Source organism: Triticum aestivum, chromosome 3D (assembly GCF_018294505.1).
Source record: "Triticum aestivum cultivar Chinese Spring chromosome 3D, IWGSC CS RefSeq v2.1, whole genome shotgun sequence".
NCBI lineage: Eukaryota > Viridiplantae > Streptophyta > Magnoliopsida > Poales > Poaceae > Triticum > Triticum aestivum.
In genome coordinates this window covers 132,075,747-132,101,011 of record NC_057802.1, presented here as the reverse complement: position 1 = coordinate 132,101,011, position 25,265 = coordinate 132,075,747, and positions in this window count along the sequence as shown.

Below are 25,265 nucleotides of genomic sequence, written 5' to 3'. Positions count from 1 at the left end.
TTCTCGCCCCGCCGCGGGAGTTCCTGGACGCTGCGGCGAATGGAGGCGGCGACCTCCTCGTCATCGGGTTTCGATTCACTTACCTCTAGGTCGCCGGCGCTCCGCCCCATCAAGCTGGAGCCGCAGGAGATGCCGCTTGGGCGCCGCACCCGCAGTGCACCCTCGTCATCAACGAGGGCGGCCACCCCTCCCCTCGTTCCCCCCGCCTTGTCCGGCCGAAGACCGAGCCGGGGTTGCTCCGCATCAAGAAGGAGCACGCGGAGATGGCCGCCGCGATGAGACCGCCCTCAAATGGGCGAAGGCAGATTACGTCCGCGAGCAGGTGGTGCGTTAGCGCCGGCCCTACGAGGAGATCAAAGCTCGGCACCGCGGACGCGACGAGGGCAGCGTTGTCGTCCTTGCTAGCAACGACGAGGAGGACGCGCCCGGGCCGTCCAACCCCCCGCGTGTCGGCGACCCTGCTCAGTGGTGCAGCAGGGACGACGGTGGCTCCGGCGGGATGCAGGGCGGCGGCGGCGATGGTGACACCTTGTTCTACAGGCTCCTCAGCATGTAGAAGGCGGGCGGCGGCAGCGGCGTAGTAGGGCTAGGCGTAGTTGTTTTCTATTTTTTGTACAAATTTGAATGAACTCGCCGAGTTGTGCCGTGTTTGTACATTTTTGAATGAAATCGCCGAGTTTGTGTTGTGTTTGTGCGGTGTTGGCGCCAATTTGGGGGCGACCTGGGGCGGCGACTGGGAACACAATCGCCCCCACGCCGAAATTAAACGCCGGTTCGGCCCCAGACGGCGCTTTTTCGGCGTCCTGGGGGGCCGAACGGCTGGAGACGCTCTAGTAGAAGAGAAGAACATAGATGGATCAACACGGGGGGAACGAGAAGCAGCCATTGGCAAAATCAAGTCATGAACAACTAGGGTGAGGATGGCTTCCAACCGCAGCGCCGCATGACGACGTCCTCCGACGCATGCCCAACCCACGGAATACAGGGCGCTCTGACTCTTCGACATGCGGTGGTTGAGCGCGGCGACGGGGACATGGCTACACGCGCTCCCGTACGGGTGCGGCTTGGACTTGGCGTCTTCATGCATGACCGTGGCTTCTGGCAGCGCGGCCAACGAGCGACGCTTGAGAGGCTGCTCTGTCCAGCCAGACGTGTTGTTAGTAAAGATTAGATTGCATGCGACTCAATTCATTGATCACGTGCAAGTGCACATATATAGGTACAAGGGTGCACAACCTCGACTTGTGTCCCAAACTATACACTGTACGTAGGATTAAGAAGGCGTGACAATACATGACCCTAACCTATATGTACATACACATTCAACACCCCCCCCTAGTCAAAACTTTGCAGGCGATGCAGAAACTTGACCGAAACTCCTCGAAGGTGGATGTCGGAAGCCCCTTAGTCATAACATCGGCGAACTATTGAACGGTGGGAACATGCAAAACGCGGATTCGTCCAAGTGCAACCTGCTCACGAACAAAGTGTATGTCGAGCACAATGTGCTTCGTCCTTCGATGATGAACAGGGTTAGCGGATAGGTAGACGGCAGAGACATTGTCGCAGTACACGACCATGGCCTTATGGACATTGCAAAGCAACTCCTGAAGGAGTTGGCAAAGTCAAGAGCACTCAGCTACAGCGTTAGCCACTTACCAGTATTCCGCCTCAACGCTTGAGCGGGAAACCGTGGGTTGTCGTTTAGATAACCACGAGATCAACGATGACCAGAGATAGACGCAGTAGCCTGATGTAGAGCGTCCAGTATCCAGACAGCCAGCCAGTCAGCATCCGAATAGGCCACAAGGTCGATGGAGGAGGACGCCGTCAGTGTGAGCCCAAGAACCATGGTGCCGTGAATGTAGTGAAGGATCCGCTTCACCAGGGTCCAATGGGAGTCACGTGGAGCATGCATGTGAAGGCACACCTGCTGCATGGCATACTGGAGATCCGGGCGAGTAAGCGTCAAGTACTATAACGCACCGACGATGGAGCGGTGGAATGCCGCATCTAGCGCAGGCGAGCCATCAAGTGCAGAGAGCTTGGCCTTCATGTCGACAGGCGTGGGGGCAGGCTTGCATCTAAGCATGCCTGCGCACTCGAGAAGGTCATGAGCATACCGTTGCTGATGAAGAAAGAACCCGTCAGCGTGCCGTGCAACCTCGATACCGAGGAAGTAGTGCAGAGGCCCCAGATCCTTGAGGGCAAACTCATCACGGAGACGAGCAGTGAGCTGATGAAGAACCTTAGTGGAGGATGTCGTCAGGATGATGTTGTCAACGTAGAGCAAAAGGTAGGCAGTAGCAGCGCCCTGATGGTAGACGAACAACGATGCATGGGAGCAGGTGGAGCGAAAGCCCAGCCGCTGGAGGAAGGCGGCGATGCGCTGGTACCACGCGCGGGGTGCCTGCTTGAGCCCGTAGAGGGATCGAGAAAGTAGGTACACGTGATCCGGATGAGTGGCGTCAAAACAAATCCAGTGGGCTGCTGGCAGAACACCTGCTCGGCGAGGTGGCTGTGAAGAAATGCGTTGGAGACGTCCAATTAATGCACAGGCCATGCACGAGACACCGCAAGTTGCAGGACAGTGCGCGTCGTGCCCGGTGTAACAAACGGAGTGAAGGTGTCGGTGAAGTCAACTCCAGCGCGCTGCCGAAAACCACGGACCAACCATCGCGCTTTGTAGTGGTCAAGAGAACCGTCGGTGCGGGTCTTGTGACGGAACACCCATTCACTGGTAAGACATTGGCGTGAGGGGGGCATGGCACAAGTGACTACGTGTTGTTATGCTGCAATGGTCAAACTCCTCTTGCATCGTGGCGAGCCAATGAGGGTCGCGAAGAGCAGCGCGAGCTGAAGAGGGAACAGGCGACGGTGACAAGGTCCACGTGGTGCATGCGTACTCGTCAAGCGGATAGCGCGTGCTGGGACGGAGTACACCGGCGTGAGCACGAGTCATTATGTGGTTGGGCACCACTAGGGGAGCGGCGAGTGAAGGTGGTGTTGAGCCCGACATGGATCCAAAACCCGTGGGCGACGAGGCAGCCACACCTGAGGAGGCCGGCGAGGTGTTCGCGCCCGAGGAGGCTGGCGAGAGGGCCGGCGAGGTGGCCACACCCATGGGAGAGGCGGCAAGGCGGCCGCGCCCGTAGTAGTGGCCCTCGTCCGGCTAGCATGCCAGGTCTGGAGCGCGTTAGGAGGGGGCGGCAAAGATGCCGCGGCCGATGGTACCTGGTGGAAGGGAAAAACTCTCTTGTCAAAATAAACATGTCGCGAGGTGAACACGCGGTGGGAGATGGGATCGTAGCACTGGTAACCTTTGGTGTTGGGAGGATAGTCGAGGAATATGCAAGCGAGGGAGCATGGTGGGAGCTTGTGAGGGGTGGTGGAGGTGATGCTAGGGTAACAAAGACACCCAAAGACACGAAGCTTGTCATACGAGGGTGGAGTGCCCAAGAGGAGCTGGTGGGGTGCATAGTTCCAGCGAACATGACATCGACGTATGTTAAGTAGAAGAGATGGGGTGGCGAGTGCGTCAGGCCAAAATCGAGGAGGCACGTTAGCATGAAAGAGAAGGGTACATACACAATCATTGAGAGTGCGTAGCACGCTGATACGTCTCCAACGTATCTATAATTTATGAAGTATTCATGCCATGTTTACAACAATTTTATATGGTTTTGGTATGATTTGCATGGAACTAACCCAGACTGACGTTGTTTTCAGCAGAACTACCGTGGTGTTGTTTTTTGTGCAGAAATGAAAGTTCTCCAAATGAGCTGAAACATTTTGACGATTTTTTTGGAACAAAAGAGACCCCCGAAGCTTCGTGGGAGGACCAGAAGAGCCACGAGGAGGGCACAATCTACCAGGGCGCGCCTGGTGGGCCTGGCTTGCCCCGGTGGGTTGTGCTCACCTCGAGGCCCATCTTAGCGTGAAACCAAGGCCAACAATTCCTATAAATAGAGAAACCATCGGGGGTAAACCTAGATCAGAAGTTATGCCGCCGCAAGGCTCTGTAGCCACCGAAAACCAATCTAGACCCCGTTCCGGCACCCTGCTGGAGGGGGAGATCATCACCGGTGGCCATCTTCATCATCCCGGCGGCCACCACGGCGAGGAGGGAGTAGTCCACCCTTGGGGTTGAGGGTTTGTACCAGTAGCTATGCATTTAATCTCTCTCTCTCTCATGTTCTTGAGATGTCATGATCTTGATGTATCGCGGGCTTTGTTAATATAGTCGGATCATATGGTGTTTTCCCCTCTCTATATTGTTGTGATGAATTGAGTTTTTCCCTTTGAGATTTCGTTGTTATCGGATTGAATACTTTTATGGATTTGGGAACACTTGATATATGTCTTGCAATTGAATACTCGTGGTGAAAACGGGATATCGTATTGATTCACTTGATATATGTTTTGGCACTCAACTTGCGGCTTCCTGAGGTGACATTGGGGTAATCTATGCATAGGGGTTGATGCATGTTCTTGTCTTTGTTTCTCCGGTAGAAATCTTGGGGCACTCTTTGAAGTTCTTTATGTTGGATTGAGTATTGTGAATATGAATTTGCTTTGGTGTTATTTTAGTACGAACTATAGGATAGATTGAATGGAAAGAATAGCTTTGAGGTGGTTTCGTACGCTACAAACAATTTATTCTTATGTTCTCCGCTAGATTGGAACTTTGGAGTGATTCTTCATCACTTTGAGGGGTGGTTATATGATCCAATTATATTAGCACTGTTGAGAGATTGCACTAGCGAAAGTACAGACCCTAGGCCTCATTTTCAAGCATTGCAATACCATTTTTGTGCCCGTTTACTATTTACTACCTTGCTGTTTTTATTTATTCAGATTATAAAAATATATTTCTACCATCAATATACACTTTTATCACCATCTTTTCGCTGAACTAGTGCACCTATACAATTTACCATTGTATTGGGTGTGTTGGGGACACAAGAGATTTCTTGTATTTGGTTGCAGGGTTGTTTGAGAGAGACCATCTTCATCCTACGCCTCCCACGGATTGATAAACCTTAGGTCATCCACTTGAGGGAAAATTGCTACTGTCCTACAAAACTCTGCGCTTGGAGGCCCAACACGAGTCTACAAGAATAAAGTTGCGTAGTAGACATCAAGCTCTTTTCTGGCGCCGTTGCCGGGGAGGTTAGGTAAGTGTCACTCACACCCCGTCAACGAAGCTCTTTTATGGCGCCGTTGCTGGGGAGGTGAGTGCTTGAAGCACTACTGTAGGATGGCCCAAACGCGACACTACGATCAGAGACCCTTCGACGAAACTGTGTGCGATGCCATCATCGCAAATGGTGGTGTAAAAAAACCATCAAAAAGGGTGCAAAACGTTTGCAATGATGCATGCATCAAACACGGTTCAGATTTTAGTTTTGTGTGCGATGTAGGGCATACGGTTCAGCTAAATTAACTATTTGGGATGAGGAGGAATAAAAGAAACGGGCAGCCAGATGAAGGCGTGTGCGATATACAACATACGGTTCACTAGGATGAACTGTGTGTGATTAGGCAACACAATGGAAACGATTCAACTGAACAAGATGTGTGTGATATGCGGGAAACAGGTCCGTAATCAGAAATGTGTGCGAAGACCAATAATAACACAGACGATTGCTGCTAATAAGTCGTGTGACTCGCTCTGTCTATAGTAGAATAACATGTATATATATAACTGAAATAAACATCCAATTACATAAGTGACCATACAGATCATTCGCACACACCTCAATAAACAATTGCATGCATTCTAAAGTAGGAGAAACGATCGTCTAGTCATCTACTTCTTGTGACGCTCTCGCCACTGCTATGTGGCTCGATCCCTCGTCTGGGTCAGGAAGAAGACAGTTCCTGTTGTCAACGATCCGCCTGTACATCTCGTAGCTTGTGTACGCGTCCATGGCCGCGTACTTGACATGTTGTTCATCCAGTCTCTCATGCCACACATTGTGCCAGGCGTTCTTGTCCTTATTGTTCTCTTCCTTCATACGGGTGTTGTAACTAAAACGTTTGCGATGAGTGTTTTATATTTAAAAACCGAATTAAACTGCGGCTTGGGCGCCATTACTGCAGAGGATGCAAGAAAGGCGGGCGGCCATGGAAGTCAAAGGGCTCGCTTCCCAGTGAGCCTGCGCAGCGTACAGCTCGCACGCTTCCCGGTGAGCCTGTGCACTTGAGGACAGCTTGCACGCCTCTCGGTCAGCTTGTGCATCGGACGGCGCTCGCACGCCTCCCGTTCCGTCAAGGTCAAGTAGTTGTCCGCACGGCACCTCCTACAGCCATTAAAACCAAGACACGTAGCGTCACGTGAACGGTTAACAGAACGCACATAGTTTGAATTGTACAAACGTTTGAGATATTAAAGTGGCAGCTATTTTTTCAAAATGCCTTTGTTGGCTGTCATTATTCGAGTGCGCCTTCTCTCAAAATGGACACGAAAAATACCACAACATGTCGGGTGCCATTCCATGATAGAATCCCAAGTCTCATGAATTTCAGACGAGTTTTGGATTTACCATAATTTAAAAATAAAGTACTCAACGTTTTGCCGGCAATCAACGGTGCCCTGGTGTTTGAAATTCATTCCCATTTCTTGCATGGGACCTAAGCATGCACCCAAGGACACAAATTTGATTTTTCAACCAATTTATTTGCACTGGAGCATGTGCATGTAGTTCAAATTTGAATTATGCACATAAATGCATTGAATACTCAGTTAATGCATAACAATGTCCAAACGAACCCCGAAAAATCAAAAAAATTGACACAACAGTCCTGTTGTTCTATGTTGACACGAGAAAAAATTTGACAGCATTAAGAGGCAATGGATATCGTTTCGTCCCCAAAGGTGGCACGTTCCCTACCGAAACCATCATGCTTGTTGTGAGAAGCTCTGGTTTGTGAGAAGCATATACCCAAACCTGCCCCAAATGGGACAAAAAATTTACCACGGCATGTTGATGCCGCTCCATGATAGCATGCCAAGTTTCATGAATTTCAGGCGAGTTTTGAATTTACTAGAATTTAAAAACTAGGCATCTCAATGTTTTGCCGGCAATCAACGGTGCCCTGGTGTTTCAAATTCATTCCCATTTCTTGCATGGGACCTAAGCATGTACCCGAGGACACATACTTGATTTTTCAACCAATTTATATGCAATGGAGCGTGTGCATATAGTTCAAATTTGAATTATGCACATAAATGCATTAAAAGCTCGGTTAATGCATAAAAAAGTCCAAACGAACCCTGAAAAATCACAAAAATTGACACAACACTCCAGTTGTTCTATGTTGACACGAGAAAAAATTTGGAAGCAATAAGAGGCAATGGATATCGTTTCATCCCCAAAGGTGGGACGTTCCCTACCGAAACCATCATGCTTGTTGTGAGAAGCATATACCCAAACCTGCCCCAAATGGGACAAAAAATTACCACGGCATGTTGATGCCGCTCCATGATAGAATGCCAAGTTTCATGAATTTCAGACGAGTTTTGGATTTACTAGAACTTAAAAATAAAGTATCTCAATGTTTTGGCGGCAATCAACGGTGCCCTGGTTTTGAAATTCATCCCCATTTCTTGCATGGGACCTAGCATGCACCCAAGGACACAGATTTGATTTTTCAACCAATTGATATGCACTGGAGCATGTGCATGTAGTTCAAATTTAAATCATGCACATAAATGCATTGAAAACTCAGTTAATGCATAAAAATGTCCAAACGAACCCTGAAAAATCACAAAAATTGACACAACACTCATGTCGTTCTATGTTGACACGAGAAAAAATTTGAAAGCAATAAGAGGCAATGGATATCGTTTCGTCCCCAAAGGTGGGATGTGCCCTACCGAATCTATCATGCTTGTTGTGAGAAGCTCTTGTTTGTGAGAAGCATATACCCAACCCTGCCCCAAATGGGACATTTACCACGGCATGTTGATGCCGCTCCATGATAGCATGCCAAGTTTCATGAATTTCAGACGAGTTTTGGATTTACTAGAATTTAAAAACCAGGCATCTCAATGTTTTGCCAGCAATCAATAGTGCCCTGGTGTTTGAAATTCATTCCCATTTCTTGCATGGGACCTAAGCATGCACCCAAGGACACAGTTTTGATTTTTCAACCAATTTATATGCACTGGAGCATGTGCATGTAGTTCAAATTTGAATTATGCACATAAATGCATTGAAAACTCAGTTAATGCATAAAAATGTCCAAACGAACCCTGAAAAATCACAAAACTTGACACAACACCCCTGTTGTTCTATGTTGACACAAGAAAATTTTTGGAAGCAATAAGAGGCAATGGATATCATTTCGTCCCCAAAGGTGGGACGTTCCCTACCGAAACCATCATGCTTGTTGTGAGAAGCAAATACCCAAACCTGCCCCAAATGGGACAAAAAATTTACCACGACATGTTGATGCCGCTCCATGATAGCATTCCAAGTTTCATGAATTTCAGACAAGTTTTGGATTTACTAGAATTTAAAAACCAGGTATCTCAATGTTTGCGGCCGAGTGATGGTGGCAGTGTGTTTGACATTCATTCCCATTTCTTGCATGGGACCTAAGCAGGCAACCAAGGACACATATTTGAGGTTTCAACTAATTTATATGCATTAGAGCATGTGCCTCTAGTTCAAATTTGAAGTATGCACATGAATGCAGAGAAAACTCAGTTAATGTATAAAAATGTCCAAGTGAACCCCGAAAAATTCTGAAAATTGACACAACACTCCTGTTGTTCTATGTTGACACTAGGAAAAAATTTGAAATTGAGAAGAGGCAACGGCTATCGTTTTGTCCAGAAAGGTGAAACGTTCCCTACCGAAACCATCACACTTGTTGTGAGAAGCTCTGGTTTATGAGAAGCTTATACCCAAACCTGCCCCAAATGGGACAGAAGTTTTACCACGGCATGTTGATGCCGCTCCATGATAGCATGCCAAGTTTCATGAATTTTGAACGAATTTTGGATTTACTAGAATTACAAAAGCAAGTACGTCGACGTTTGCCGGAGAGCCACGGTGTCGTGCTGTTCGAATTTCATCCCCATTTCTTGCATGGGAGATAAGCATAAACCCATGGACACATATATGATTTTAGAACCCATGTTGGTGCACCGAAGCATGTGCATGTAGTTTAATTTTGAATTGTGCACTTGAAATGGCTAGAAAACCAATTTAATGTATATAATGTTTAAACGAACCCTGAATAATTCCAATTCTTTTACGACACACATATAGTTGCATGTTCACTCCAGATAAAAGGTTAGGAATTCGAACACCGTCCATTGCCGCTGTGACCCCATTATGTAATTCAAATCAAGATAAAAAATCAAGTAGATCGCACATAGTTTATTATCACGAACCGTGTGAGATGCAGCACAAAATATCCTGGAGCATCGTCGGTGTATAGTATGCCTATGGCTTACATGAGAAGGTGTGTCGGCTATAGTCCACAGCCGGCGTCTCAAGCACACTAGCTCGCTCCCCAAATATCATTTCACTGTTCAATCATCGCCGGTGAAAGATGGGCACGTGGACCCGCGTCGTGAGGGCAACCTCGATGGCCCACTCCGGCGAGAGCGCGGCCACAGCCGCCATGCGCGCGCTAACAAGGTGCATGAGCGCGGCCGCAATCTGCGACCGGGCGGCAAAGGCAGCCCAAACGGCTGATGTTGCTTCTCAGGTGGCGGCAACAACATCTGCCTCGGGGATAGCAACTGGTGAGAGCGGCACAGCAGTTGTCCGTTCTGCAGCGGTGGCCTTAGCCCTGATGGAGGCCGCCGACAACCATGTCGAGGCCACCCACGCCCAGCTCCTGGCGGTCACTGCACAAATGAAACAAAACTTCTCCGACAACGGTCGGCAACCCACGGCCGAAGAGCTGGCAATCGCCGTTCGAGCAGCCGTTCGTTCCTCCGCCGCATACCTTGCGACGACGGATCCCTTCCAAGCCCAGATCGCATCCACCCATGCCCAGCTCGTTGTGGCCTTTTCCAAAGAGATGGCGGACACGGATGGCGAGATGCTTGCCGAGTATGGTGTGATTGATGCCATGGAGCCCCTTCCCCAGGAGACCGTCGGGCGCGAGCTGGACATGGAGGCGGCGGCGGATATCGACGAGCACCAGCCGTAGTAGTACTCTTTGTTTTGTTTAATTAAGAGCACTGGTCTTTAGTTTGTTAGAGTAATGTTTAGGTCATCTAGCTCTGTTTAATTGCTGAACTTGCTCGATTAAGAAGTGTGGGTGTGCTGTAGTCTCCTTTGTGTACCCAAATTATGCAATGACGTGGATGACCACTGTAACCATGGAAATTTGAACCAAAACTTTTGACGATCAAACTCATCACACATGGGTTAAGCTATCTGAATCGTTTGTGATGTCCACATATCGTACACAGTTCTGAATAAGGGATCGTGTCTGATGACACTTTGCACGCCAGTTTTTTGGCTGTAGCGATTCCAAATTTTCGGCTTCCGCGGAAATATCTACCTCCCCCTTACCAAAAGCCACATTTCCCCTCTTTCCGCCTTCCTTTCCAAGTTGAAACCTTCACTCCTTGCTTGCAGCGCCGCCTCCTCATCGGCGACCCTCCTTCACGCTGCTCGGCCTCGTCTATCCAGGCAGGTAATCCACACCCGACCCCCATCCTCCTCCTCCTTCCACATCCCACATGCCCCGACTGCCGGCGCGAGCGCGACACCTTCCATACAAATCACCGACCCCTCCACCAAATAAGCGCCACCCTAAGCCATGGTGCACGCAGTATAGCCAGGATCTCAAGGAGCATTTGGCAGCGGAGAAGCAAATCGCGGCCGCACGCACGAATGAGGTCGGGATGGCTGCAATTCGTGCCGACCCCCAGATCTTGGAGGAGCACCTTGCCATTTGCTAGCTACGCCGCTTGAGCATGCTCGGTTTACCCGTTGCGTGTGCTGCTCCTGCCTTTCCTTCAAAAATTCTAGTGAATTGTGCTGTCTAATTTTACCATGCAATCTGTTACTCTAGTGTATATGTTCTATATGTTGTGCAGTGTGGTGCTCACTTATTAACTATTTTGTTAACTAGTTGTCGTCTTCAGTTAATTGTTTGGTTCTCTGCAAATGTGATGTTCAATTCTTCAGGCTGCAATTTTGTATTATCTTCCATGTGAGAAATAAATCGAATTTATCTTTAGAAAATACATGAGAAACGAATACAATTGCTATATTTCCAAGTTGTCAAGCATGCTTGGTTTGGTTATACATTGTGCAATGTGGTGCTCAGTTAACGTTTGGTTCATCTGTGTTGTGGTGTTTAGTTAACTGTTTGGTTCAATTCTGCAATGCAATATTCAATAGTTGCGGGTGCATTTTTATTGTATACCATGTGAGGAATAAATTGAATTTGGCTGTAGTAAATATATGAGAAACAAATGCAATTGCTACAATTGGCTGTAGTTAACTGTTTGGTTAACTGTCTGATCTTCTATTAGGAGTATGTTATATTGTGCAATGTGGTGCTCAGTTAATGTTTGGTTCATTTGTTGTGGTGTTTAGTTAACTGCCTGGTTCAATTCTGCAATGCGATGTCCAATTTTCGTGCGTAGAATTTTGAATTGTTGTGCATGTGAGGAATAAATCAAATTTGGCTGCCCTTAATACATGAGAAACATATACAAGTGCTATACTCCCTAGTTCTTAATCATGCTTGGTTTCGATAAATGGGTTTTCCATGAGACTTGAATTAATCTGATGAATCTGCAATGTGCTTATTTTTCATCAACATATTTTACTGATAGAATGTGAACCCTTACTTAACCTGATGACTAACTACCTTATATGTGTTGCAGGGAAACAGTGGGAAGCACTGAGGTTTACAATCGAGGTTAGCACGTGCATGGTCCGTTCTCTAATAGCACATTATTGTGCAATTGCAGGAACCATTCTAATATTTTGGTTTTTAACAATTTGGTCTTGCACATGTAGGTCCTAGTGTCAGAGGTTTTGACCCACTGTTCGACCCTTTTTGCATATGGCGAAATGAGTTGTCCATGAATATCAATCAAATCAAGAAACTCAGAAAGATTGTTAGGATAAAGAAACTAGCGACAAAAAACAACAAGATCTTTGTCTACACAATGAAGAAGACATTAGTTCACTACAAGATGGTACTAACTATTATACCTTGCCTTTTTTTATTCCTTTGCCCCATTTCCAATATAGAGAAGATATTTATGCACATCCTTGTTTTCAGGCCTTTCCAAAGCAGTTCACTGATGATTACCTCTCAAACCACCTCTATGGTCAGGAGGCGAGGAAGGTTTTCATACAACACCCACGGTTCAATATTGAAGTGTTCCTGAAGAGGACGAAGGACGGACGGTCAATCATCCACATGCACTAGCCTAAAGGTTCAAAGACCTTCAACATGAATGAAGGCTCAATATTCGCCTTCCGCTTCAGCAGTTCTCCAGATGAGATGCGTCTGTCTATATACCGTTTATGATGTTAATTTCGAAAGGTTCTACATGTTGCCTGTGGAACTTGGTGCTAGTGCAGTTGTGTAATGGGTAGCTGAGTGCTGAAGCTATATCATGTTGTACTATGATGTATTTCAATTATGATATTATGCTTCCTTAATATGGAAATGAAATATATTGTGTGCTTAATATGAATGTCAATTAGATTAATAAATGGCTTATTAATAATAGGGCAATTAACCTGCTAATGGCGAATTATCCTACTAATTGGGCTTTCCTATTGCAAATGGTTATTGAAAATATACCGTGGGTGGTGACCTCAGGCAACGCACACAGTTTCTAGGAATAAACCGTGTTGGATCAATGAACAATCACACACGACTTTCTCTTGAAAACTGTTTGCGTTAGGCCACCTTGTGCAAATGTTTACCACATAAAACTGTGTGTGATGGACAGCCTTTGCCACACAGTTTCTTCTACAGACCGTGTGTGATACATTCGATAACGCAAACGATTTAACGGGAAAAATTGTGTGTGATGTACCTGTGAACGGATACATTTTCCTTGGAGCGACTGTGTGGGATGTACATACGAACGGAAACATTTAGCGGGGGCTGACTGTGTGGGATGTACTTGCGACCGGAAACAATTTCGCCTGTATAATTGTATTTTTTAGCTCTACTATACGTATTTCCGTATTTGAGCGCTCGACAGTCGCACAGGACCTCATTTTGCCGAGCGTGTGTGCCAGGAGGGCATATCCCCGACGGTTTCTGGGTCGTGTGGGAAGGACCCCCTATCGCCCACACTCACTTGGCGACGGTTCCAAATGTCGTCGCGGAAAGGGGTTAAAAATCATTTGTTTAGGACCGACGCGCACCAGTGAAGGTATATCTTTAGATCTTGCAATCGAGTCTTTCAGTTTCTTGTTTTATCACTAGTTTGGTTTATAAAAGAAAACTACATAAAAAATGGAATTAAGGTTGCATCATATTATTGATCATCTTTATAATATCTTTCGCGAAAATGATGGAAAGGAAAATTGTGCTCAATTGATAGAAGAAGAATTCAATAGAATGTTTGGTATAAATGACGAGCATGATTGCAATGTTGTTAGTATGAATTCTTTGAATATCCATGATGCTAATGATGTGCAAGCCATAAGCTTGGGGATGCTATGTTTGATGAAGATGATATTTTTAGTCCCCCAAGTTTGATGTGCAAATTTATTATAATGATTGGATGCCTCCTATTTATGATGATTATATGGTGAAAGTGGATTTGGAGAGGTCATGACTTTATTTAGTGATGAATCCACCATTTTGGATGAGGCTTCAATTGACTATGATAACAAAGTTGCTATCTATGATGATTATGGTGATGACATGTATGCTATAAATAATAATGATAATCATGAAACTTGTCATCATGATTTTAATTTTCAATCACATGATAGTTATTTTGTTGATTTTGCTCCCACTACTATTGACGAGAATAAATTTGCTTATGTGGAGAGTAACAAAAAAATTATGCTTATGTATCATGAAAAGAATGCTTTATGCGATGGTTATATTGTTGAATTCATTCATGATTCTACTGAAAATTATGATGAGGGAGGAACTTATGCTTGTAGGAATTGCAATAATATCAAGTTTCCTCTCTATGTGTTGAATATTTTGAAGTTATGCTTGTTTTGCCTTCGTATGCTAGTTGATTCTTGTTCCCATAAGTTGTTTGCTCACAAAATCCCTATGCATAGGAAGTAGGTTAGACTTAAATGTGCTAGTCATATGCTTCATGATGCTCTCTTTATGTTTCAATTCTTATCTTTTATGTGAGCATCATTGAACTCATCATGCCTAGCTAAAAGGCATTATAGAAAAGCGCTTGTTGGGAGACAACCCAACACTTTTACCTACTGTTTTTGTGTGTTCACATGATTAAGCTACTGTAGTAATCATGTTTTATTGCTTTTGTTTCAATAAAGTGCCAAGTAAAGCCTTTGGGATCATGTTGGGTGATAGGTGATTTGAACTTGCTGAAAAACAGAAACTTTTGCACTCACAAAAATAATTCTTATTTTTAACAGAAGAGTCATTTTGAGTTGATTCTTTTTGCAGAAGTTTAATATACAAATTTCTCACGTGGTCCTAATTTTTTTATAATTTGTGGAGTAGAAGAAGTATGGTTTGAGTACAGATCATTATAGACTGTTCTGTTTTTGACGGATTCTGTTTTCAATGCATAGTTTGCTTGTTTTCTAGTTTCTATGGCTTATATTGCTCAATATAAATTGTGGAAATGATATGCTACAGTAGGCATTGTGTGAGAACAATTATGATCTTGTCTTTGACAGTACCAAAGTGAAATGGTTTGCTCTTTATCATACTAATCTATCTCACAAAGTTCCGTTAAGTTTTGTGTTATTGAAGTTTTCATGTTTTGGGTGAGATGTCGATATGAGGAGAATAAGGAGTGACAATACCCTAAGCTTGGCGATGCCCAAGGCACCCCAAGGTAATATTCAAGGAAGATCCAAGCAACTAAGCTTGGGGATGCCCCGGAAGGCACCCCTCTTTTGTCTTCAAGATTATCGGTAACCTCACTTGGAGCTATGTTTTCATTCGTCACATGATATGTGTTTTGCTTGGAGCGTCAATTTATTTTGTTAGGATTTGCTTACTGTTATTTAGAATAATGTTGCGTCTTTTATTTCAATAAAAGTGGCATTGATAGCCTTTACTATGCTTATTTTAGAAGTCTACATGTTGCAGTTTGAAAAAAGAAAGTTTACCGTTGTTGCAAAAATTCCCTAGAAAAGTCAGAATGTGATAAAATGTTGAAACTTTTTGCAAAATAAGCTCTGATAAATTTTCTACAGTGCGGTAGATTTTCATAATCTTTGGAGTTTAATAAGTATTGATACTCTTGCATTCTTTACAGACTGTACTGTTTTGGCGGATTGCTGTTATGTTTGCATTGTTTGCATATGTTTGCTTGTTTAATGATTCTATTTGAGGATAGGGGTATTAAATATGCAGAGGCATTTAGTATGCAATGTTGAATAATAATTTTTTTGATTTGCTACAATAGAGAATGATAAAGTTTTTGGATTGGTTTATACTAAATTTTCTCACGAGTTCTTGTTGAGTTTTGTGTGGATGAAGTTTTTAAGATTTAGGGAAACCGTGGAATAAAAGGTATTAAGGAGACACAAAAGCTTAAGCTTGGAGATGCTCAAGGCATCCCAAGATAATATTTCAAGAAGTCTCAAGCATCTAATCTTGGGGATGCCATGGTAGGCATCCCACCTTTCTTCACCAACAATTATCGGTTAGTATCGGTTGATCCTAAGTTTTTGCTTCTTCACATGATGTGTGCTATTCTTAGAATGTCATTTTATTTTGTTTTGCATGCTGTTTTAATAAAATACTTAGATCTGAAAGTTCTAATTAAGAGAGAGTCCTCACATAGCTACCTATTTACTTAACTACTCGCTTGATCTTCACTTATATCTTTTTGAAGTAGCTTGTCATTTGCTCTAGTGCTTCACTTATATCTTTTTGAGGACGGTGTGCTTTAGTATTTTTGAAGAAATTCTATCTTGCTTCACTTGAATTAATTTGAGAAAAAGAAATATTATGCTCATGATCTTCACTTATATTTGTTTGAGCTTATCAAAAGCAGCACACGAAAATTGGTCTCAAAGTGATAGATATCCAAGAAGTCGCCCCCCTCCCTTTCCTTCCAACGGAGAGGAGGAAATGGGAAGGGAGAGAGAGGGAGAAGGAAAGAGGGGGGCCGTGCCCCCTCCCCTTGTCCAATTCAGATTGGGGCAAGGGGGGCACGCGCCTCCTCCTGTGGCCTGCCTCCTCTCCTCCACTAAGGCCCAATAGGCCCATTAACTTTCCCGGGGGGTTCCGAAGCCTTCCGGTACTCCGAAAAATCCCCGACCTTCTTCGGAACCATTCCGGTGTCCATATATAACCTTCCAATATATCAATCTTCACATTTCGACAATTTCGAGACTCCTCGTCATGTACGTGATCTCATCCGGGACTCCGAACAAACTTCGGTCACCAAAACACATAACTCATAATACAAATCGTCATCGAACGTTAAGCGTGCGGACCCTACGGGTTCGAGAACTATGTAGACATGACTGAGACACATCTCCGGTCAATAACCAATAGCGGAACCTAGATGCTCATATTGGGTCCTACATATTCTACGAAGATCTTTATCGGTCAAACCACATAACATCATACGTCATTCCCTTTGTCATCGGTATGTTACTTGCCCGAGATTCGATCGTCGGTATCATCATACCTAATTCAATCTCGTTACTGGCAAGTCTCTTTACTCGTTTCGTAATGCATCATCCCATAACTAACTCATTAGTCACATCGCTTGCAAGGCTTATAGTGATGTGCATTACCGAGAGGGCCTAGAGATACCTCTCCGATACACGGAGTGACAAATCCTAATCTTGATCTATGCCAACTCAACAAACACCTTCGGAGACACCTGTAGAGCATCTTTATAATCATCCAGTTACGTTGTGACATTTGATAGCACACAAAGTGTTCCTCCGGTATTCGGGAGTTGCATAATCTCATAGCCAGAGGAATATGTATAAGTCATGAAGAAAGCAATAGCAATAAAACTAAATGATCATAATGCTAAGCTAACGGATGGGTCTTGTCCATCACATAATTCTCTAATGATGTGATCCCGTTCATCAAATGACAACACACGTCTATGGTCAGGAAACTTAACCATCTTTGATTAACGAGCTAGTCAAGTAGAGGCATACTAGGGACACTCTGTTTTTCTATGTATTCACACATGTACTAAGTTTCCGCTTAATACAATTCTAGCGTGAATAATAAACATTTATCATGATATAAGGAAATATAAATAACAACTTTATTATTGCCTCTAGGGCATATTTCCTTCAGTCTCCCACTTGCACTAGAGTCAATAATCTAGATTACATAGTAATGATTCTAACACCCAAGGAGTCTTGGTGCTGATCATGTTTTGCTCGTGGAAGAGGCTTAGTCAACGGGTCTGCAACATTCAGATCCATATGTACTTTGCAAATCCCTATGTCTCCCTCCTTGACTTGATCGCGGATGGAATTGAAGCGTCTCTTGATGTGTTTGGTTCTCTTGTGAAATCTGGATTCCTTCGCCAAGGCAATTGCTCCAGTATTGTCACAAGAGATTTTCACTGGACCCGATGCACTAGGTATTACACCTAGATCGGATATGAACTCCTTCATCCAGACTCCTTCATTTGCTGCTTCCGAAGCAGCTATGTACTCCACTTCACACGTAGATCCCGCCACAACGCTCTGCTTGGAACTGCACCAACTGACAGCTCCACCATTCAATATAAATATGTATCCAGTTTGTGACTTAGAGTCATCCGTATCAGTGTCAAAGCTTGCATCGACGTAACCATTTATGACAAGCTCTCCGTCACCTCCATAAATGAGAAACATATCCTTAGTCCTTTTCAGGTATTTGACCGCTGTCCAGTGATCCACTCCTGGATTACTTTGGTACCTCCCTGCTAAACTTATAGCAAGGCACACATCAGGTCTGGTACACAACATTGCATACATGATAGAACCTATGGCTTAGGCATAGGGAATGACTTTCATTTTCTCTCTATCTTTTGCAGTGGTCGGGCATTGAGTCTAACTAAATTTCACACCTTGTAATACAGGTAAGAACCCTTTCTTTGATTAATCCATTTTGAACTTCTTCAAAACTTTATCAAGGTATGTGCTTTGTGAAAGTCCAATTAAGCATCTTGATCTATCTCCATAGATCTTGATGCCCAATATATAAGCAGCTTCATCGAGGTCTTTCATTGAAAAATTCTTATTCAAGTATCCTTTTATGCTATCCAGAAATTATGTATTATTTCCAATCAACAATACGTCATCTACATATAATATTAGAAATGCTACAGAGCTCCCACTCACTTTCTTGTAAATATAGGCTTCTCCAAAAGTCTGTATAAAACCATATGCTTTGATCACACTATCAAAGCATATATTCCAACTCCGAGAGGCTTGCACTAGTCCATAAATGGATCGCCAGAGCTTGCACACTTTGTTAGCATCTTTAGGATCGAAAAAACCTTATGGTTGCATCATATACAACTCTTCTTTAAGATATCCATTAAGGAATGCAGTTTTGACATCCATTTGCCAAATTTCATAATCATAAAATGCGGCAATTGCTAACATGATTCGGACAGACTTAAGCATCGCTACGGGTGAGAAGGTCTCATCGTAGTCAACTCCTTGAACTTGTCGAAAACCTTTCACAACAAGTCGAGCTTTGTAGACAGTAACATTACCGTCAGCGTCAATCTTCTTCCTGAAGATCCATTTATTCTCTATGGCTTGCCCATCATCAGGAAAGTCAACCAAAGTCCACACTTTGTTCTCATACATGGATCCTATCTCAGATTTCACGGCCTAAGGCCATTTCGCGGAATCTGGGCTCATCATCGCTTCCTCATAGTTCGTAGGTTCATCATGGCACTACAAAAAAAAGACACTTCCGTGATGATACGTGTTTGTCAAAGTAGGTCACGTTTTCTGTCATGCATGTACATCCATGACGATTTTATGACAAAAACAAGATAGTCATACCTGTGCTATCGTAGAAGTGTTCCATGACATTACCAAAATTATCATCACGGAAGTGTCCACTTCCATGACGATAAATCGCGCGTCATGGAAGTGCTTTCATCAAGGGTGACTTACACGTGGCATCCACCGTAACGGGTCGCCGTTAAGCTATTGGGTCCGGTTTTGGATCCGATAACCCGCTAACAGCCCGGACCAATTAGGATTTTCCATGTGTAAAATTCTCATTGGCCGGACGAAACACGTGTTGGCTCACCGTTGGGACAGATGTCATCCATTCATTGGACAGGAGGCGCCTATAATACGTCGACACGTGGCACGGCCCAACAGAGGCCCATTCCCGTGAAAAGGCCGGCCCATTTGACTTGGTCAAAAGGTAACGGGCCGGCCCACGGAAAGCCTGTTAAAGGCCTATTCGTATATAGCCCATTTAAGGCCCGCTAACTCACGGCCCGTTACGGCCTATCAGAATTAAGCCCAGTAGCTTCATCTGGGCCGTCCAATATGATTCCAGCCCGTTGTAACTTCCGGCCCATGTATGGCCCATGATGTCTTTTGGCCCATACGTGGCCATTTGTAACTCTTGGCCCATTAATGGCCCGTGGTGAATCTGGCCCGCAATGAACAGTGTACCCCTTTATACCCATTAACGGCCCATTATTCCATTGGGCCGTTTCCAACCCGTGTTATCTTTCATCCTTCTCAGGGCCCATTTATTCTTGGGCTCATTTCCAGCATTCGGTTACTTACGGGCCGTTATTGGCCTTTTCTGCTTGTGGGCCAAATTCAGCCCGCGGTTACAATCAGACCGTTTGTGGCCCGTTAACCCGTTGGGCCATTTTCATAGCGTCATCAAATACGGCTGATTAACGACGGCCCGTTATTGTCGGCCCATGAATGGACGATTCCAAATCTAGCCCGTTTACGGCCGATAATGCGGCCTGTTATTGGCCCATGTTTGGCCTATCGATCATACGGCACGTAGAAGGCCCATTGATGCTACGGCCCATAGAAGGCCCATTTTTTCTAGGGCCCTTAGAAGGCCCATTGTTTCTATGGCCCGTAGGAGGCCCATGGTAACTAAAGTAAATATGTAGCCCGTGGTTATTGTGGCCTAGTTTTAAAAAATAGGTTATTGCGGCCACTAGCAAACCACAGAAAAAGAACTGCACAGACTACAAGCAAACAAATAACAAGACAACAAGGAAATAAATAAGCAAGCAACTTACGCTAGGCTATCACGGCTATTACACATATTACATCCACTGGGCATCAAAGTTCGCCACCAGTGCAAATATAGGGAACAAAGCTGCATATCATATACACTAGTTGTCAAAGTTGGCGACCAGTGCAAATAAACGCCGCAGCAAAACAAGTCCAGAACTGAAACCACTTCAGAAGAGCTCAAGAAACAATATCGTGGGTACCCATAATGCTGGCAAGATGATTAGCAAGCTTATTAACTTTCTCTTGTTTGGCGCTTAAATCCTCCAGCACTTGCTGTTGCACCAGAAAGTATGCATCTGAATTCTGCAGGGACTTCCTCAGTCCTTCGGCTTCCTGTCGCATAACATCTGATCGATGTCTTTGAACTTGAAGTTGAGACTCAAGAAGCCGAACTGATTCAGGCGGCGAGTTCGAAGAGCTAGTGCCAGCAGTAGTAGCTAGTAACTCGAACACTACATCAAGACAGGACTTTGGGGTTGTCTCAATGTCTTCAATATAGTTTTTTCAGCTTTCTTGGAGACCAATAGGGATGTCTCACTATCTTGTACCTTATCTGCGTTACTTCCTTTACCATTGCATAACGGGGTACTCTTCTCCAATATTTTATCCGCGTTCTAAAAGAGAAACAAACAAACACATCACAGGTTTACAATGTAGTATATGAAACTCATTTTGGTAAACCAGTTCAGTAGTTAGGTGGACAGGATAACAGCATGAAACAAACATATATCTATGTAGTATGGTCACTGTATGGTCTATATCATTCTAGTTTATGTTGCCAAATCAAGATAGATACAGTTCGAATCCTATCTATTTAAGACAAAGCAGCATAGACAGAATATAAGTGTGGGAAACTACATAGCAATAACAACACTTGTAATGTGCATGGCATGAGAACATACCTGTTTATTCAATTGAAACTGAAATCAACATAGAGCAAGTTGCAACAGCAAACACGTTAAAGAAATAGGTTTAAAACATACTTGTTGCGCCATTGGAGTTTCAATTGCATCCTTCAAATTTGAAATTAGTTGGTATGAGTAAATACAGTGATGCAAGAGCAAAGTAGTATGAACCATAGCTACGGAACCTGACCTGAGAACAATTCTTCTTCTGCTTTAAGCATTGACTTGGGGTTCGGAGTGGTGGTCCTCGTGCTTTGGGCACTACAGTTGCCTTACTAACTGCTCGTGTTCGGGTGCTCTGTGGTGGAGACGGTGTTGTGTCAACTGGAACTGGGTTACTATCTGCTGTGGTTGGGGTTAGAAGGGGTGTAGCTTGTTCTCTGTCCAACTGGGTAGGGGTACAATCTGCGTGAGTCTGGGTTATGTGTGGTGGGGCTGGTTCTTGGGCAAGTACAACCGTGGTTCTATCTGCATTGACAGGTAGCACGATCTTTTCTGAAGACCGTGTTTTTACTCCCACAGATACTGCCGTCACCCCCTCCAATTGAAATGGATGATAAACAAGAAAAGTAATTGAATATACATACATTGTAAGATAGACAGGTGCAATGGATAGTAGGGAAGAAAACAGGGCATGAAATAATTCACATTTATGTTGTCTAACCAAACAGAATAGCAGGACATAATTTCACATATATGATGGCTAATTAAACAGGATAGCATGACACAATTTCACATATATGATGGCTAACTAAACAGGATAGAATGACATACTTCAAAATATGATGACTATGTAAACAGGATGACATGATATAACTATACGATGTGTCTATTAAAGTGGTTGGCATGCCATAAATCACAAACATGTCGTCGATGGAAACATGATGGGATGATATAATTCACGGATAGAATGACATAATTCAAAATATGATGACTATGTAAATAGGATGAGATGATATAACTATATGATGTCTTTAGAAAATGGGTTGGCATGCCATAATTCAGATACATGCTGTCTATGTAAACATCTTGGCATGATATAATTCAAATACATGATTTATATACTAAGAAAGTGAGCAGAGGGTAATCGTATATATGATGTGTCAACTAAGGAGATGGCATTCAGTATTGTGTATATGATGTAAAAACTATGCATTGCAATACAACATATGCATGATATGAGTAATATAACCCTGCCAAGTTTGAGCATACACCTCAGGGGGATAATAGGACTGGTCATCTGCCTCCGAATCCTCCTCTGAAGAGCTATCTGTAACCAGCAAGATATCTGCTTCACCAGGTAGCATTGTCTGCTCTGAAGACCTTGTTTGCACTCCAGATTTCTCCATCACCAATTCAAATGGCTGATGCACAGGAAGAGCAGTTGAATATACAAACATTGTCGACAAAAGCAATGAGAAATACAAAAAAAGGACGGCATGATATAATTCTCATATATGACGCTTGACTAAACATCATGGCATTGCATAATTCTCATATATAAGGCCTTGCAACAAGATAGCATTGCATAATTCACATATATAATGTCTTGCAACAAGACGCATCGCATAATTCACATATATGGTAATTAGACACTAAACAGGTGGCATTCACACAAAGCATTTCTAAACTAAGGAAATGACATAGCAATGCAAGTACCATACGCACGATATGAGCAACATAACCCTACCAAGTTAGAACATGCACCTCGGGGGGGGGGGGAAATAGGACTGGTCATCTGTCTCTGAATCCTCCTTTGAGGAGCTATCCGTAACCAGCAAGACATGCACTTTGTCAGATAGCATTGTCTGCTCTAAAGACCTTGTTTCCACTTCAGATTTTTCCATGACCATGCCGAATGGCTGATGCACAGGAAGAGTAATTGAATGTACTAAAATTGTTGACAAATTTAACACGTAATAAAAAATGATGGCATGATATAATTCACATATAAGATGACTGGCTAAGCAGGGTGGCATTGCAAAATTCACATATATGATTCCTGGCTAAACAAGATGGCATTGCATGATTCACATATACGATAAAGAAACTAAATAGATGGCATTGACACAAAGCATGTCTAAACTAAGCAGATGACATATTTGATGTATACAGTAAGCAATGCAAGGCACCATATGCATGATATTACCAACATCAGCATGCCAAGTTAGAGCAAAGACCTCAGGGGGTAAATAGGAGTGGTCTTCTCCTTCTGAATCCCCCTCAGAACAGTTATCTTCCTCTTGATTCGATCCGAAATGGGTGGAGGGGGGCTGCCTTTGCGCTCACCATGGAGCGCCGTCTGCATGAAATTTTATTGCCACGCAAGGCTCGTCTCTTTTGCTCTACATGTTCAGTTCCATTGTGTACAATAACTGACATGCATAGGAATAAAACATAGTGAGATTATGTAAGGAGTGCATGCACAAATCCAGAGTGATGGTAGCAAACTATGGATAGACCCAAAACCAATTATAGCAGGCAGATAATAGCTTTAGTTAAAAAGTATAGATAATTGCTCCTTTAATGTTTGTTTGCACCCAACATGAAACACATAGTAGACACCCGAGATTAACCAGATAGTAGACAGATAGTATTGATTGCTGCCCCAATATGTACCCCGCAACCATTTAAAAACTCAAGTTTCAGCATTAGTTTGGACCTGACTCGGAGTCTAATAGGTGAACACGACGATAAAGTAGCATGTCATCATATTAAGCGATGCATAACGTAAGCAGACACGAAAGAGTGTGACCTCTCTTGCGGACCCGTGTAGCCCTCAAGGTCACCTGCTCAGTTGATGATGGTAATGCAGTTGTCGTGGCTGCCGGCGGCGGGGAAGAAGATCCAAGGCGGCGAAAGACAGTCTGGAGAGCGGATCCCTGCTGTGGTGAACCCTTCCGTCATTGGAGCAGCTGAGCTGGGATGGAACAGAGCGCAGTAGGAGCAGGACAAACCACACAAGGTTTTCTTTGACACATATCTGTAACAGAAGTAATTGTGTAAGGGCTTGTTTGAATTTGAGGACTCTAACAATGCAAGGATAGGAAATAGACAGGAATAGGATAGGAATGCACGTGCAAAACAGAGAATTTAAAAACACAGGATTTCTGCCAATCTGGGTGTTTGATTCACAAGAATTGGAAGATCACAGGATGCAAAGAAGCATGGTGAGATTAAGTCAAACCATAAGAAAATGTACGGTTATAATGCTATTATGCTACTATCTCTTAGTCTTGTGCTTCATGAATAGGAATTTGAAAAGGAGGACAAGTGGAAATTAAAATTCCTACGGTTTTTCTTTCAAGGAGACACTAAAGGAACAAATCCTACAGTTTTCCTTTGATCCATTCCTTTGAACCAAATTCATTAATAGTAGTACCATAGGAAACTTTCCAATTCCTATGTTTTTCCTTCACTTTTCCTTTCAAGCACTGGCAATTCTAGTAGGCAGGCTTGAGCAAGGAAAAGCCTACACTCAAAAAATGTTTTGTGCTACTTCTATTACTTTGGACCCAGGCCACTGCCCTACTAGCTCAACTCTCAGGCCCATCGACAAATGCACAGCTCAAACTCCCAGAGATAAATAATGATGGCGTTCAAGAGAGTCCATCATAGATAGCTAAGTTGCCACGTACCTCACTGCTTGTCATATAGTAGGATAAAATAATCGTATTTCATGTTACTACGTGTGCTCAGTGGACAATATATATATAACATGTAGAGTAAAAAAGAGATGCAACAAGTGTACAACCTCTTTGGCGAAGCCATGTCGATCTCAGCGTGATTGGGTTGGTCAGTGAGGATGCTTCGGCTGACTTGGCTGTCGAAGGAGGGGAAGAAGATCTTTGGCGTCTGGAGATGGAGCCCGTGGTACTGCTCCGCTGTGATGGAGGGTTTCGTCATTGGAGCAGCTCCGGTGAGTTGTACGACGTCGAGGCCGAAGCAGGACAAG